Source organism: Hydractinia symbiolongicarpus, chromosome 3 (genome assembly GCF_029227915.1).
Source record: "Hydractinia symbiolongicarpus strain clone_291-10 chromosome 3, HSymV2.1, whole genome shotgun sequence".
Classification (NCBI taxonomy): domain Eukaryota; kingdom Metazoa; phylum Cnidaria; class Hydrozoa; order Anthoathecata; family Hydractiniidae; genus Hydractinia; species Hydractinia symbiolongicarpus.
In genome coordinates this window covers 14,520,079-14,534,964 of record NC_079877.1, presented here as the reverse complement: position 1 = coordinate 14,534,964, position 14,886 = coordinate 14,520,079, and positions in this window count along the sequence as shown.

Sequence of the window (14,886 nt, the reverse complement as noted above, 5' to 3'; positions counted from 1 at the left end):
AGTTCCCAAATGTCACGAGATTTTAAAATAATTTTAAGAACCAAGAGGAAGGTCCTGTATGTCACTGTAATGAAAGAGATAATGAAATAAAATTATTTAACTTCCATTCCAAACAGGTTTTTTCGTTCTTCACCTTTCGATTTCTTTTTCTCGAAATTTGTGTTCTTTCATTCACATTTTTTTATTTTGTGCTCTCTTATTATGGCCAGTGATTCCTCGATTAAATTACTTGGAAATCGAGATATTGAAAAAAAAATTAAGAAACGTATTCGTTTAAAATTCTTCAGTTATCTAAGGTCGGTTTCGGAACATTCATCCGTCCAGTAACATTTGTACAAACATAAAACTTCATAGACGAAATTTTTGAATTTGATTGCAAATAAGCTTCTCTACTTGATTTTATGTTACCAGAAAAAAATAACTATTAGCTATGTCTGTGATTGATCAAAAGGTCCAAAATCAACATTCGGTTTCTCTTCAGTACAATGTCAAACCAAAATTTAATGGATGCAGATCGCTGCCATATTTACAGTGATTTACATATTTGTCTTAGCCATAAGTAGGAGCAGTCCCATAGTAGCAAAAAAGTGCTCTTAATGTCGCTCTAATGCCTTCTTTTTTGCTTCCTTATACGCCGTATTTCTTTCGTCCCAGCAACATATATCAAGAATACGATGGTCCCTCTGCGTCACTTTGCCGCCTTCTTAATCTATGATTAAGCAATTCTCTTCTGCATCTTAGGACTTTACTTTAGTACTAGCTGGCGGCCCGTGAATAAATTCACAGGTTTGCCCTTTTTCTTCATTTTTTACCGTATTTTGTGTGTCTGGCTACTGCGGTATTATTTTGCGTGATAGAGAGACGTATACGTGTATTATAATATAGATTTTGTCCATTTTTGGTGGAATCAACACTTTTTTGTGTGTCCCAAGATTTCTCTGTTTAACTCAAATTAAAAAACTTGGTCTGCAATTTTGCACCTATGGTTTTTATGAATATACGCGATACCAATGCGTTGGCTAGGTTTCTCATTTCATTAAAGATTTTCTTTCAAATAAACATGATCATAAATGAAATAGGATCTCGAATGAATATTAATGCTGTAATCAATAACTAAAATACCTGGCGAAATGGTTTTCAGAGTCCTCGAAATTGTGTTCTTGAAACTATAACAAAGAATTATTATTTTTGTGTCGAAATTTTTTTTCGCCTTCGCTGCCTAAATTGACCGCAAAAATTCGTTTTAAATGTTTGTGCAAGCTGGGTGGGATAAATGATCGTTTGTACGCCAACCTGTTTGGAAATGTGACGGTCGGACAAAAGGGCGCCGCCAATAGAAACAAAGTTTAGTTTTCACAAGAATAACGCACTATTGACATTTCTTGTTACCCAGCAATTTGTGTTGTGTTTTGAATACTCACGTACGCTAACTTTTCAAAAACTATAAAAAAAATATAGGTATTCTTATTATTACGGCCAACATACTGGTAATAAAGCTAACAAAAATTTCTTGAACGAGGTCTTCTGCGTGTAATACAACCCATTTGAAATCCTGTGTTTTTTGTCTAACTAACGAAAGAATCCACTTATACAGGTCAATTGTGTAGTGTTTTACAGGGCATTCTTTCCGGCAAGGTAAAACTTATATTGTAAGATATTATTTAACAAGTATTGTTCACAACGAATTAAGTAACGTTTGTCTTTGAAACTGCGGCGGTGGATTTAGATTTCTACCAGTTTGGCGCTTGACTAGTATTTGATGTAGAATAATCTCCGGTTTAATAACTTTTTTTCTTTCGTTTAAAAATAGTTAGTTACAAAAACACTAAGAAAGGAAAAATGAACAAAATTCCAATAACTATGTTCTTTTCTTTCTATTTTCTGTTATTGTAGCTGATGACAGATCTCCTAACTAGACATTTTCACCTCGTTTTTTTTCTTCATGTCCTATTTTGGAAATAAATCCTGATGCTATAGAACTGCACCTCTTATCATCTCGACTTTAACCTCATTTGATTCTTCATTCCATACTTTGATATGCCAGAAACATTTGCTGCAATGCACGATTTTTAACCATGTAAATCGGTTATCGGACGCTCAGCAATATTAAATGAAAGAAAACCGGAAAAGTCCGTTATGCATTCTTCAAAGCCTTTTAAGTTGGTCTCAAGAATGTGTTACCTTGATATTATCTAATGTATGTCCAAGTGCGGTATCTAAGCACGAATAAAACGTTACATTATAACATTAAAAAATCATGCTGAATGCTCAAAAAATTCTTGATAAAAGCATTATTGCTGATATCACGACATTCGTGAACGTGTTGAAAAATTACATTATCTTTAAGAATTGTTAAAAACAAGTCGAAAAATTTAGTCCCATTAATATCCGAAACTAACAAATTGATTTAAGAATATATGCTGAGAAGTGCTCATGAAGATTTTTTAAAAATTTTTAACAAAAATGTCGTAAATTTATCACACCCGACAAGAGTATATTAGCACAAAAATGTTTAACGTCATCAAACGTTAATCTTTTTAATCAAAGACGTGTATTAAAATTTTATTAACTTAAGAAGTTACACTTCCTATTTAAAGTGAATTTTGTAAACAAATTTGCATAGTATATTTTCTGTAATCATAATGTTTAGTTTAGCCACGTCTTATGCTTATAGTATTCTTTTTATTCTTTGATCTTGATGTTTATATATATTTCACTTCATTTTCAAACATTGTTTTTTTTCTACTTTGAAATTAGCTAGTTTTCATGTCAGTCCTTCTGTCATGACACTTTTCATGCACATATGTAAACAGGTGTTATGTTAAATGAACACAAAATTTTGGATAATTTTTGTTTGAGATTTTTTCCTTTTATTTTAGTCATTTGTAGCGATATAGTTTTGTTCAATCACATTTTGTGTTCTGTTAAAAAAATATTAATTTTGAATTTGTTTAGTCAGTATATAACCCCGAAAATAAATTAGTGAAAAAAGGCTAAAATATTGCCTTTTTCCCCCTTCTTACTCTTTTTCATGTTGTGGGATTTATATAGCGGGTTTTTGAGCTGAAAGATTTGTTTTGTGTTGCGTCAACATTGAATTGGGAAGGAAAACGAATTGCAACATTTCACTAAATATTATCTCCGGGGTTGTAGATATGCATATAAACTTTATGCTTATAAAATTAGGTTTGTATTAAAATACTCCAGACGTAACAAAATTAATGAAGAGAAAACCACAAAGAAGAAAAATACTTAACATAGATGGGTTTATTTAACATGTAACTTTGCTAAAACTTACATTTGTGCGAGCTAAATCAGGCTGATATCAGTAGAAAACGAATTATCTTTTAAGTTTCCAAAAATATAGCGTTGTAACATATGTAATAATAATTTCGTAATATGATACAATTTATTGCTGTTAAATAATAAAGATCTTCTACATGTTATTGTGCTTTTTTCTTTTCATTCTGCTCTTAATTGTTTCTGCTTTTTAAATAAATAAATAAATAAATATAAAAACCTTTGATTTTAAAGTGTTTTTTTCTTATTGGCTTTTTTTTTATTTTGTAAATGAATGGCACGATTAAATTTGGATTTTATTATTTCTTTTTCTGAAAGAGATTACACATAAAGTTTATTGTAATGAGATAGCGCCAAACTTGAAAAATATTTGAAAACAAATCGAACGTTCAATATGGTGGCTACATTCTTACGTTCGAGCCTTATTTTCTTTTTTCTTCTTCTCAAAGTTGTTTGATAAGTTTTGTAGTATAAAATAATTTGTTTGTTACATGCTATTCAAATTCTGCATTTTTCGCAATTTTGATTTTTAACTTTTTCTTGTTTAATTATATTAAGTGCATTGACCTGCGACCATGATAAATTACTTTACGCATATTTTCAATATCAAAACATTGTTACTGTGTGTTCAGGGCTTTTTTCCTTACATTATATGTTTGTTGTGACATATTAAACTAAATAGTTACTAAGTATTTATAGTAAGGATTTTTTTAAGGAAGCAAACCAACTCAATCGGTTTGGTATTCAAAATCAACGCCCTGCCACAGCGCAGTTAGCCTGTTCTTTAGCATTGGTTTCCACAATAATGGACCATGGTTGAATGTGATTTATCAAGATGATGAAACAAAAAGTGTTCCTGCATTTTTAAAATTCTTTTGAACCTGATTAACTTCTGCATGAATATAATGAGGTATAAAAATAGCTTTATTGCGCTTAAATATGTATCTAAATTATAGGAGTTTGCACAATGAGCTATTGATGCCACATTAGTCGAGGAGAGAATTCTATTTTACAATACAACTACAACTAGAAATAGTTTTCTTTCCACCGTGACATGACACCAAGCCCTGAACTATGTAAACCTGAGAAAATAGAATTCGCAATATTTCAAATAAAATTAGACTAAAAAAATGGATGGTAATTATCTACTAAACTATCATATTCGAGAAATAATGAACCTCGACAATAATTTGAATACTGGACAGACAAAGCGAAATTACATCTTTAATAAAATTAGTGAAGTTGACGCGTATTGTCATAACAGTCAATTTATCTGTATTGTGACATTAATTAAAATAAACAGAATAAATTCCTGTAATAAATGAAGAAAAGAAGAAGAAAATCTCAAAATGAACCTGTAATACAATTTGTTATTGTCTCTTTTTGTCGACCAAAGGGCAACAAACTGTTCAGTTGCCCGTACTGGTTACTATCATTTTCGTAAAATACCGTCCTCGCAATCCTCGGTGCCAAAGAATAAAGCTTGAAAGAAAAAACACACGTGACTGGAATTTTCTTTTTTTTCTTAAGATTTGTTTCAAAATGTGACAGTTGCACCAATTTTAACCCTTTAATAACTGTGTATGAGACCAACACTGCAGAATATTGACCGTGATCGAAGTATTACCTTGCAAGGAGCAATGCATGACAAAGTCAATATGTGAAGGGGTATGGCCAAAATAAAGAGTTAATATACGCATTAGTACCAGAATTGCTTTCACTTCTAGAGGGAAAAGATCAATAGAATATAGAAGCCATGTACTTTACAGAAAAAATACGATTCAAACTGGGTTGTCATTCAATGGCGGTTGGAAATATATGTGTTTGTGTTTGTTTATGTTCCATGTCACTTCAATACTGGAGTAATACCGGGGTATGTTAACCGCTATGAAATTCTAACCAATCAGGTTGTGCAATTCTTTAACTACTCAATGATGCTGGATACAGGTAAGCCAATGTGTTTATATCTGTATTAGGACTTTATTTGGTGGGGATATTCTATATTCTGCTGTAAGAAGGGCCTTATATTCATAGGGTGAATATAAAATTAGGGACTTCAACAGACGTGAGTGAAAAACGAAGGATGACAGCAAAAAGGACTTTATTTTCAGGTACTAGCCGAAAATCTTTGTTCAACATCTAGCAGAACTTCTGCGTGGCCTGTGAAGGCATTTCCTTGAAAGAAATAATGTGGTCACTAAGAAGATTTCTGTCAGTTAAATCAGTGTTTCCAAATCAGGTGAATCAGTGTATCCAAATCAGATGACTTAATCTTCTGGTGAAGAAAGAATCTGGAGTATGCATTCAATAGTTCATTGTTAATGTTTATTTTGTTATATCGCACAATACCCTTTGATGAACTGAGACAGTTTGGACAACCATCAATCATTCAACTCATAAACATAATTATTCAAAATAAGAGAAGTGCGATAAACCTATGTTGTTTACATATTATATTCCAATGAAAATGATTTTTTTTGTGGTACATGTGTTCCCACATGTCCTTCCGTGTCAATGAGAATGATCAATTTCGATCCTGGTGTAACGGTTAGGAGATAAATGTTATATTCTGAAGCGTAGGCTTCTGAAGCTTACTTCATGCAAGGCTATCTGGAATTTAATTTCCTTTTCACTTTCATTGTATTACTTTTACAAACTACAACGGTGGTACATCATGATATGGATCACTTATGACACTGTTTTACGAACATTTAAAGCAGCAGGCTTTTTGTGGCAATAATTCAGAATCACAATATAAAAAGACAAAACACGAAGCCTCCTGTTTGTACAGAGCGAAAATAATTTCGACAAAAAAATAAAGAATGTAACCAAATGGTAAAAAGTTTTAAAACTTCTTTTAAAATTTAAAAAAATTTTTGTTCTATTTATTTAGTTACCCGGTGTACTTAGTTCATTGCCTGAAGATTTCAATTTGAGTCGTTCATTTAGGGAGGTCCTCTTTCGAAAGAATCACTCATTAAATATATTAAAAAGATATTCGTTTTGCTATTTTTACGCGAATTAAAGAAGTAAAAGAAAGTATAAACAAAAAAATTCACAAGATTTAAGGTTGGCCAAAAACCGTTGCAAGACATCACTTTAAGAATAAAAAATAATCGCCATATTTTGCCGAAAGGCTCCATTTTTAAAAGTTTTATGTCGATCGCTCATTTCAGGAAATGAGGTGTACCGAGCAGAGAGCGCACATCCGTACATTACTCCGTGCTTGGTCATCTCTTCAGGGAAAACTTTGTGTCGATGCATCTATTCAGAACTGCATGTGTTTTAGTATTAGTATATTTTTTAAGTTTGTTGACATTTGATTGGAATATTCTGCATACTTCAAGTTCCAACAGTAACCCCGTTATCTCAACGTCTGACGCATACAATAGCTCTAAAAGTAACATTGGCCAAATCAATGGCTTTTTCATACATTTCTTTTTTGCCATTAGCAATATGCAAAACATTTAGAAAATTTGTTGGAATTGGTTTATAATTATATAACAAAACCGTTTTTGATGAAATTGTTGAAATGCCTCGTTACTGGCACAAGAGGCAGTTAAATAGGTTTTAATGGGTGCACAATGCCACCAGATATTTCGAAATTTAAATTGTTTTTAATTATTTAATATGTTACTTTTTTCGGCATAAAGTTTAAAGTGTTTAATTACATTTCTTGGATAAAAATAAATTTTAATCACGTACATTTAGCTTCATCAGTGCCAATCAACAACACATTTGCTGTTATTTGGCTTCCCGCCGCAATTTCTTTTTTAATTTATCCTGAGTATTAAAACAATAATGCATATATCTTAACCCCTCTTGTATTTATTGAGAAGAAAATACAAAAGTTTAGATAATAGCACACCCTTATCTTAATATTAAGATAGGTAATCGAATGGCTACTGTTTTTGTATACAATATGACTAAGTACTTCGTGTTAAGGATGCATGAAATATGTGTACGACAGGCGAAAACATAAGAAACGGAATCTCAGGCGATGCGGTGTAGTGGTAGTACATTCGGCTTTTACTCATAAGGTTTCAAGTTCAAATCCCTCTCTGGCGCACTATAAATGTCGGAGGGGAGGAATTGTCAGCCGTCAGGAAGGACGTTAAAGTTTTTCGTTACTTATTTGCTCGCTAACATGTACGGTGTGAATACTTTCACCAGGTAGAGACTGGTTACTTTAAATCTAAATCTCCCGATATCAATATCATAACTTATCAAAGTCGTTTCATTGGTAACATGAAGAAGGGGAAATACTGATATTCGCAATTTTGACAAGTTAAATTTCTAGGACAAATCTTGACCTCAGTACTGCTCTTATGGCTGATAGCTCTATTGTGTCTGTTCGCAAGGCAAAGGTCATCTCAAGGCCAGAAAAAGGTGCTAACGCACAAAATGCTGTATATCTTGTTAATTTGATTGCAATCTCCGGCCAAGTAAATTACTATTTCGCACTGAGGTACATAAGAAACGATGCTCATCTTTATCTTTATTTTTAGCATTTTTCTTTTGACCCCGTCATTTAGTAGATTCAGTTACTTTATAATGCAGTAAACAGATAACACTGCCTTAGTGTCATGTGTTAAAACGGTACAAGAAAACAAATAGCACACTTATCGATGACAAATGGTTTCACAGGTGGGCGTAATTTTGATAATCATGGTAATCATGATAATAGGAAACAACTCATAGGTGGAAATAAAATAATAGTTCATAATAAAAATAACATGAGCAATGATGACAAAGCTTCTTGACGTTATTCGGCTGTAGAATAGCTTAAGAATGTTTAAACGTCTTTCACAGCCTCTTGGCTGTGTTTTCTTCATTAGCGATTTGAATTTGTTACTTCTAAAACAATTAGAGGGGTAATTTTTTTATTTTCCAGAGTTTCTAATATGAATTTACCTAGTGAAGTGTCCTAAAATAGATCAGAAAGAAGATAAAAAGGCAACATCTTTATACTGGAGTTTTAAAAGTATACTGCAAGTGGACATGTTTCATAAATGAGAACCTAGTTGTACACAAAACAGCACAATCGTATGATTTTGCTACTCTGTCACAGGCGGGGAAAAATTGTTCTCCATAAAGATGTATGTTTTAGTAAGTTTTCGTAAGAGAAAATATCGAATCTAACGCTGATATTTGTTGCATAATTGCATAGTCGTACCTTTCATGTCTCTATTAACATTCTATCGAGAAAAAAATCAGTTTATTAGCGGACAATGTCCATCAGTTTTATTAATCCCGCAATATAAATTGTGGTCAATTGGCCAATTAAAAAAAAACACATTTGATAAACACGAATTTTATAATGATTGGAAACAAAACAAGCAGCATTGTAATGTTTGTCACTTCTGTTCAATAATTTATCTTGCGATAAAGAATGTGTAGGTTATTATTTCGAAGCAAACCAAAAACAATAGTATATCATTCCTTCCACGTGGTTTCTCATCGTTAGAATCCAAAAATCCGATTAGTTTTGACATTAAGTGCTCATTTAAAGATATCAACTTAAAATGTCTACATTCAACTATTTATTAATGAAGATTAATATTTTATTTAGCTATGCAACTATTAAAGTCACGAACGCACGCACGCAAAAAGGCTGTCTGTTTGTGGCTGTAGTGACTTATACTTGCAGTCGACCTTATGAGCACTGAGGAGAGAATAATCTCTTGAATCATCCTAACTATTACACCGAATTCTGAAAGTACCTTAAGGGCACAAATTATTTTCAAAAACATTTTGCGAAACTTTCTTTGCGGAAATTATTTTGCAGATTTAGCCTTCGCAAAAGTATGTTCTAAAACAAAATTTCAAAATCGGTTTTGTACTTGGACTATCTGTAGTATGTTACCCTTAAAATCTATTCTTGGCATGAAAATATGAACGAAATAAAATTTGGGACAACTTTTCTGTAAAATTAAGCCGCGCGAACATTTTATCTGCAAAGAATTTGTTCTCCTAAGGTAATTAAAAGTCACATAGAAGTTCTCTGTATGTAATTGGCATCTATGATTTAATTAAGCGAGATAAATATCCACTAAAAAAAAGAACTACACACATTTACCTCCCTATCTAGCTGCCTGCATTCATCTTCAATTCGAATAGAAGCACACGATTACATAGCGCATAAGGCTGCCTGAGAAAAGATTTAAATTTAAATTTACTTTAAATGTTTATTACCTTTTAAAAGGTTAAAAGTATAGCGCGTATATTAAAAAATACAGCTTCTTTTGCCATTGCGTATTGCTCAAAACAAAGTCCCATTTACGCTGATTTTTGTGCATTTGCCAGACCGTAAGTAAATTCGACTGACAATAAATAAGTTGAATACTGAATAAAATAAGTTGAATACTGAATAAAAGTGTAATATTTTGATAGATATTAATAAAGAAATAGCAAGTTCCCCATACTGATTGCAACAGAGTGTCTTGTATTGGTGATTATAATTCATTCGACCCTGACGTCTTGTGTGGTCCGTGTATTAACAGCGCGCGGAAATACATAATGATATCAATGCCTGAGTGCTTTCCTAATCTTTTCCCGTTCTTTAAAATTTTAGTCACATAATTTCGAAATGAGGAACAGTGGAGGGACGAAGTGAATTAAAAAGCCAAAATCACACGATTTGACTTTGTCGTTGGCGCTAACATGGAATAAACATGTTGTTTGGTCGCTAAGTATACAGCGAATTACAATAAATGCTCCATCATCTTCACAATTACTGATAGTTAAAATACAATTAATAAACTATCTATGACGCATTTGTGTAGTATTTTCAGGGAATGTTATACAAGTATAAATTTTTTGACTCACTCATGGAGAAGTCAGCCTTTTTTTAACACGTAGCTATACTAGACATAGCACTTGCCTAAATAGGCCAGTAGGCGTTTTAACAACGGTATTCATTGCACATTTTTCCTCTCGATGCAGAATTCTTTTTTCTCGCCTGAATTAATCCTGATAACATAGAGCTAAATTGAGCTAAAGAGTTCTTTTATCGCCTCAGGATCATGTATAGATCATACGTAAAGATATCATTTGTATTGTTTAATTTGACGTTCATTTTTGAAATATTGTTTGCCCAAATTGCATCTAAAGTCACTTAACGCATCTAGAACATTATGGAAGCGATAATTCGCTTAGTTTCTTGTAAACAAGAGAATCATGTATGGGTGAATACTTTAATAGATAATTTGTGGTATCTCATAAATTGGAATATTTTACTTATATACCCAAAGCCGATAAAAAAATTAGGCAACTTTTAAATTTTTATCTGAAATATGATGTATTAAAGAATCCAATCCTATAGCAGCTAGCTATTATACTGAGTAATGCCAATAAAGCATATAAAACTAAATAAAGGGAGGGGAAGCTTGTATCCGTTGTTTTCAACAACGTTGGGGAACTACAGTTTTTGAACTTAATTGACATATTTTAATAGCATGCATCACATTAGCATTTATTCTATTTATAGCTACTGTACGTAAGAGAGTATAAAACCACAGGCACAAGCGCATGATGGTCAAATCGTGATTTACACACAGTTGGAAAGATGAAATACTGTATGATTTTAAATGCGGTAGGTAACTTTTTTTTAGTTACTATACTTTTATGGGAATAAGTAAGTTTATCTTTGTAGATGGATATTCCACGTGGAATTAGTACAGAAACAGTAGTTGATTTCCATGTTACATCAACAACAATGCACTTTCTTTTAAAAGCAACACAACATTTCGTCTCAGGCTTGATGCATTTTTTTATTTTTAAGGCGTACTTGTTGTGTGTAGATTATCCATTTAAGAAGACCAAATTCCGGGTTTACTTCGTTAATTAGGCCAAACTGTCGATCAAAATCAATCATCCGTTATAATCTCGCTTGTCGTCGTATGAAACATACATGGCAATTAAAGCGATAGTTTTTTGAGAGAATTATTATATTTGATTACAAGACGTTGCTTATAGTAACGCGAGTATGCACAAAAAGACAGATAAATTGACAAGCAATATTTGTGAGTAGCAATTACTAATAAGGATAGGAAAATACTTATAACCGTAAGATCTAGTTCAGCCTTGTCTAAATCCTAATAAGGTTACTCTGTACAAACCACGTAGCAAACAAAATTTATGCGCCGGTCAGTCACAAGGACAAATTTTTCATATTTACAAATTTTTTTTTTATAAATTACCAGGCGGGGATGGGGTTCGTATAAGAATTCCCAGTTTGGATAAACGAATATAAATTATTTAGCAGCGTGGCGACGTTTATTTCGCAGCATATGATAATTATTGGTTTTCTGTTTGGCTGAATTTTCTCCCATTGCGCAGAAAGCTCATAAATTTTCCTGTTGGTGCGTACACACAAACAAAATTACAGATTTTGTCTAGGTGCACATGCACTAACATGAAAACTCGTAAGGTTTAGGGCCTAATTAACTTGAATACAATAGGACATCTAGAATTAGCTCAAAATAACAAAAAGGGTCCTATGCGTTTTTTATCCATAATGTAATCAACATCAGCTCATACATTACCTTGCTTTTAGAGTCATCTTTCTTTAAAAAGAATTTCTTTTTGACACAACTTAATAGCTATATTCTTCCAAATTTTTGCCGACGTGCACAAGAATCTGGCATTAAAGCCGGTTGACACAACAGTTCTTTTAAATACTTTTTAGAGAATCTTATTGCCTTCTCAAATCTTGTAAACCTTCCATGTTGTCTTGTGCGGCCTTGTATTGCCTAGTTTCTTTTTAAACAATTTTTGATTCTCCTGGCGTTAATACATTTATTTAAAAATAATGTCAAATAGTATTATTGAAATATAATTATTCATAAACAGGTTGTCAAGACGTCTATATGTTTGTAAAGAGCGTATGATTTCTTGCATTAAGCTTTTGGGTGGTCCATGCATTACAGGATATTTTTTTAGAACTTGCGTGAACGAAGAGTAATATTAATGATGCAGTGCTTAATTGTACCGCGTTGTAAATAATTTACTAACATTTCCTTAAAAATAAATGTTTTATTTCAAGACTGGCACTTGCTCGAAATGTTGTTGAAGATTAAAGGCATAGAGATCACTCTTAATTGTTTACTTAATTGGAAGGCAATATTTTTAAGGTCTTGTCTACAGAATTCAGGTCAGCCTACACCTTATTTTTTGGTTTTATCACCGACTACAACCTTCACGACGCGAATTTTTATGTACCATGAAATACTGTTTATAAACTTTAACGACATAGCAAAAACGTAAAGCAGTAACTTGTGAAGCGTAATTGTCTGTAGAAGATAGATTGTGGGAAAAGTTTTGGTCTTTGGGTTGTTGTGCTTACCTAAGCAATTAAAAATAACCCACAATATTTCGTATTGTCTTTATGTATAATATTTTTTTCATTAATTTCTTTTAAATTAACTGAACTTCATTTACCACTAACACAAATACTAATCCGCGATAATCTATAATATAATACCCGTCTACGTCTGTCTGTCTTTCTGTCTGTCACGCAAAATGGTAGCTTAGCTGCGCAAGTAGCAAGACGCACGTGATGCAGTATAAAAAGGACGGGCGAACCCGTGGATTTTTCCACGGGCTAAAAACTAGTTATGGAAATTTAAACAAATCAAACATTGTGGAACCTACAGTAATCGCCTCCTTTTTGCTGATAACACTTTTGTCTTAAACAGATGATGATATTATTTGTCCGAATCATTTGTAAACGTGACAAATTTAAAGAATCGTTATAATATATACGAAAATAGCTGCGTGCTAATATCAGACCTGTGTATCAACATAAAAATATCTCGAACGTGATTGGCTAAGAGGAGCAAGATACATCATATTTCCGGTTTGAAGTGCAATTCTCAATACTCGAAGCGCAAAATATTTTCTCAAAATTGCCGAAAATGTTAAATTTTTGCCAAATAGCCAACAAAATGTTCAAGTTTAAATTTTTACCAAAAATATCCAACGAAATGTTGTATTTATTTCACTTATTCATGTGGAAGATAAAGTTAATGAAAAAGCCTAAGACAGTGACATAAATTCGCTGTAAACAGGTGAAAACAAACAGTTCGCGGCAACTTACCGAAGCTAAACTATTTTGTAAGTCTTAAGATATCACCAAACTTTGGCAATTATCCATTGTTAGTTTATAGTTCGCTATAACTATTACAATTCTAATTAAAAATATAAATGCTCCTTGAAATGCAATTCGTTTCAACATACTGTTTTATTTTAAAATTTCGAATGTCATATGCACTTTTCAAAAACAGTTGCTTTCAAAGAATATATTTCCTGAGAAACTAGTTATTGCACGTTCTCGTTCAATACGTCGTATATTTTTTCTCCTTCTTCAACTTTTGCAGTTATTTTACTCGCATTAAAACTCATAAGATCTTTTTTTTTTGCAACAGTTAAAGACCTCAAAAATATACCCTATATTGTACTTGACTGTAATTTCACAATATATGATTTCCAATGTCTATCTTTTTGTAGTAACGAAAACCTAATATCCAGATTTCTTTTACCCAATAAATAAATACTAAGGGAACTTTGTAATGCACCTAACGTGTCATATAAGAATTATTTATCCCGTGCCATTTAACAGTTTAGTGTATTGTTCATATACACAAACAGCTGATTCGTTGAATAATCAAGCGATATTTTACCAATAATAATGATAATGTGTGAAGTGTACATCTAATATTCTCCTGAATAAACACTCAGTGCGTTTGTAATTACTATCAGGTTAATAAAACAAAGCTGCTAAGAGGATAAGCAACTAAAAGTCTTATTAGCGTGTTAAGTTGCAGGTAATTAGCACCCTATGTGCGGGCACGAAGGTTCAACAACATGCGGCTTTAAGAACCTCCATTGTGGTCCAGTGGGATATTTACGTTAACTACAAATTTCCGCCACACTATAAACAATATAAAATTTGTAGTTGCACAAAATGCGCAACTTTCTACTACTAACATTCGCGCTATAAGTGTCCTCTTGTCCTTGGACAAGATGAGTATGTTTAGCCATTGGGGAAAATACCCAATAATCGGCCTTTTTTCAATGAATTTGTGTCCAGGATTAAAGGATGCACACAATATCGGAGCAGAGAATATGAACAATTAGATCTTACCCTGCCTAACAGTCTTGTTCAAACCATTGATTTTGTTTTAAACTTAAATCATAACATAGCTATAAACAATAAGAATTGTGATATTGAGACTAGTGTCAATCAGATTCCCAGGAAACCATTAAAAATATCAAATGTAATTTTGATGACATCATATAAAAATACGTAAACATTATCAAATGATAACACGTTTCCTTTAGATAACGCTCCCGTGAGGGTTGTTTCATTGGCAAAATTCCAAATACCAGCGAAAAAATAATTATCGTAGTGATTCTCATTTGTTTTTATAAGGATGCAACAAATATTTGCTAATGATAAAGTATACCTACGGAGATGTTTTGTCTGTAGCGATGTGATTGATGGAAATTTGCATTAATAAATAAAGTATTTTTTTATAAAAACTTTAAGTGTATATGCAAGGACAACTTGACATACTTTCCATG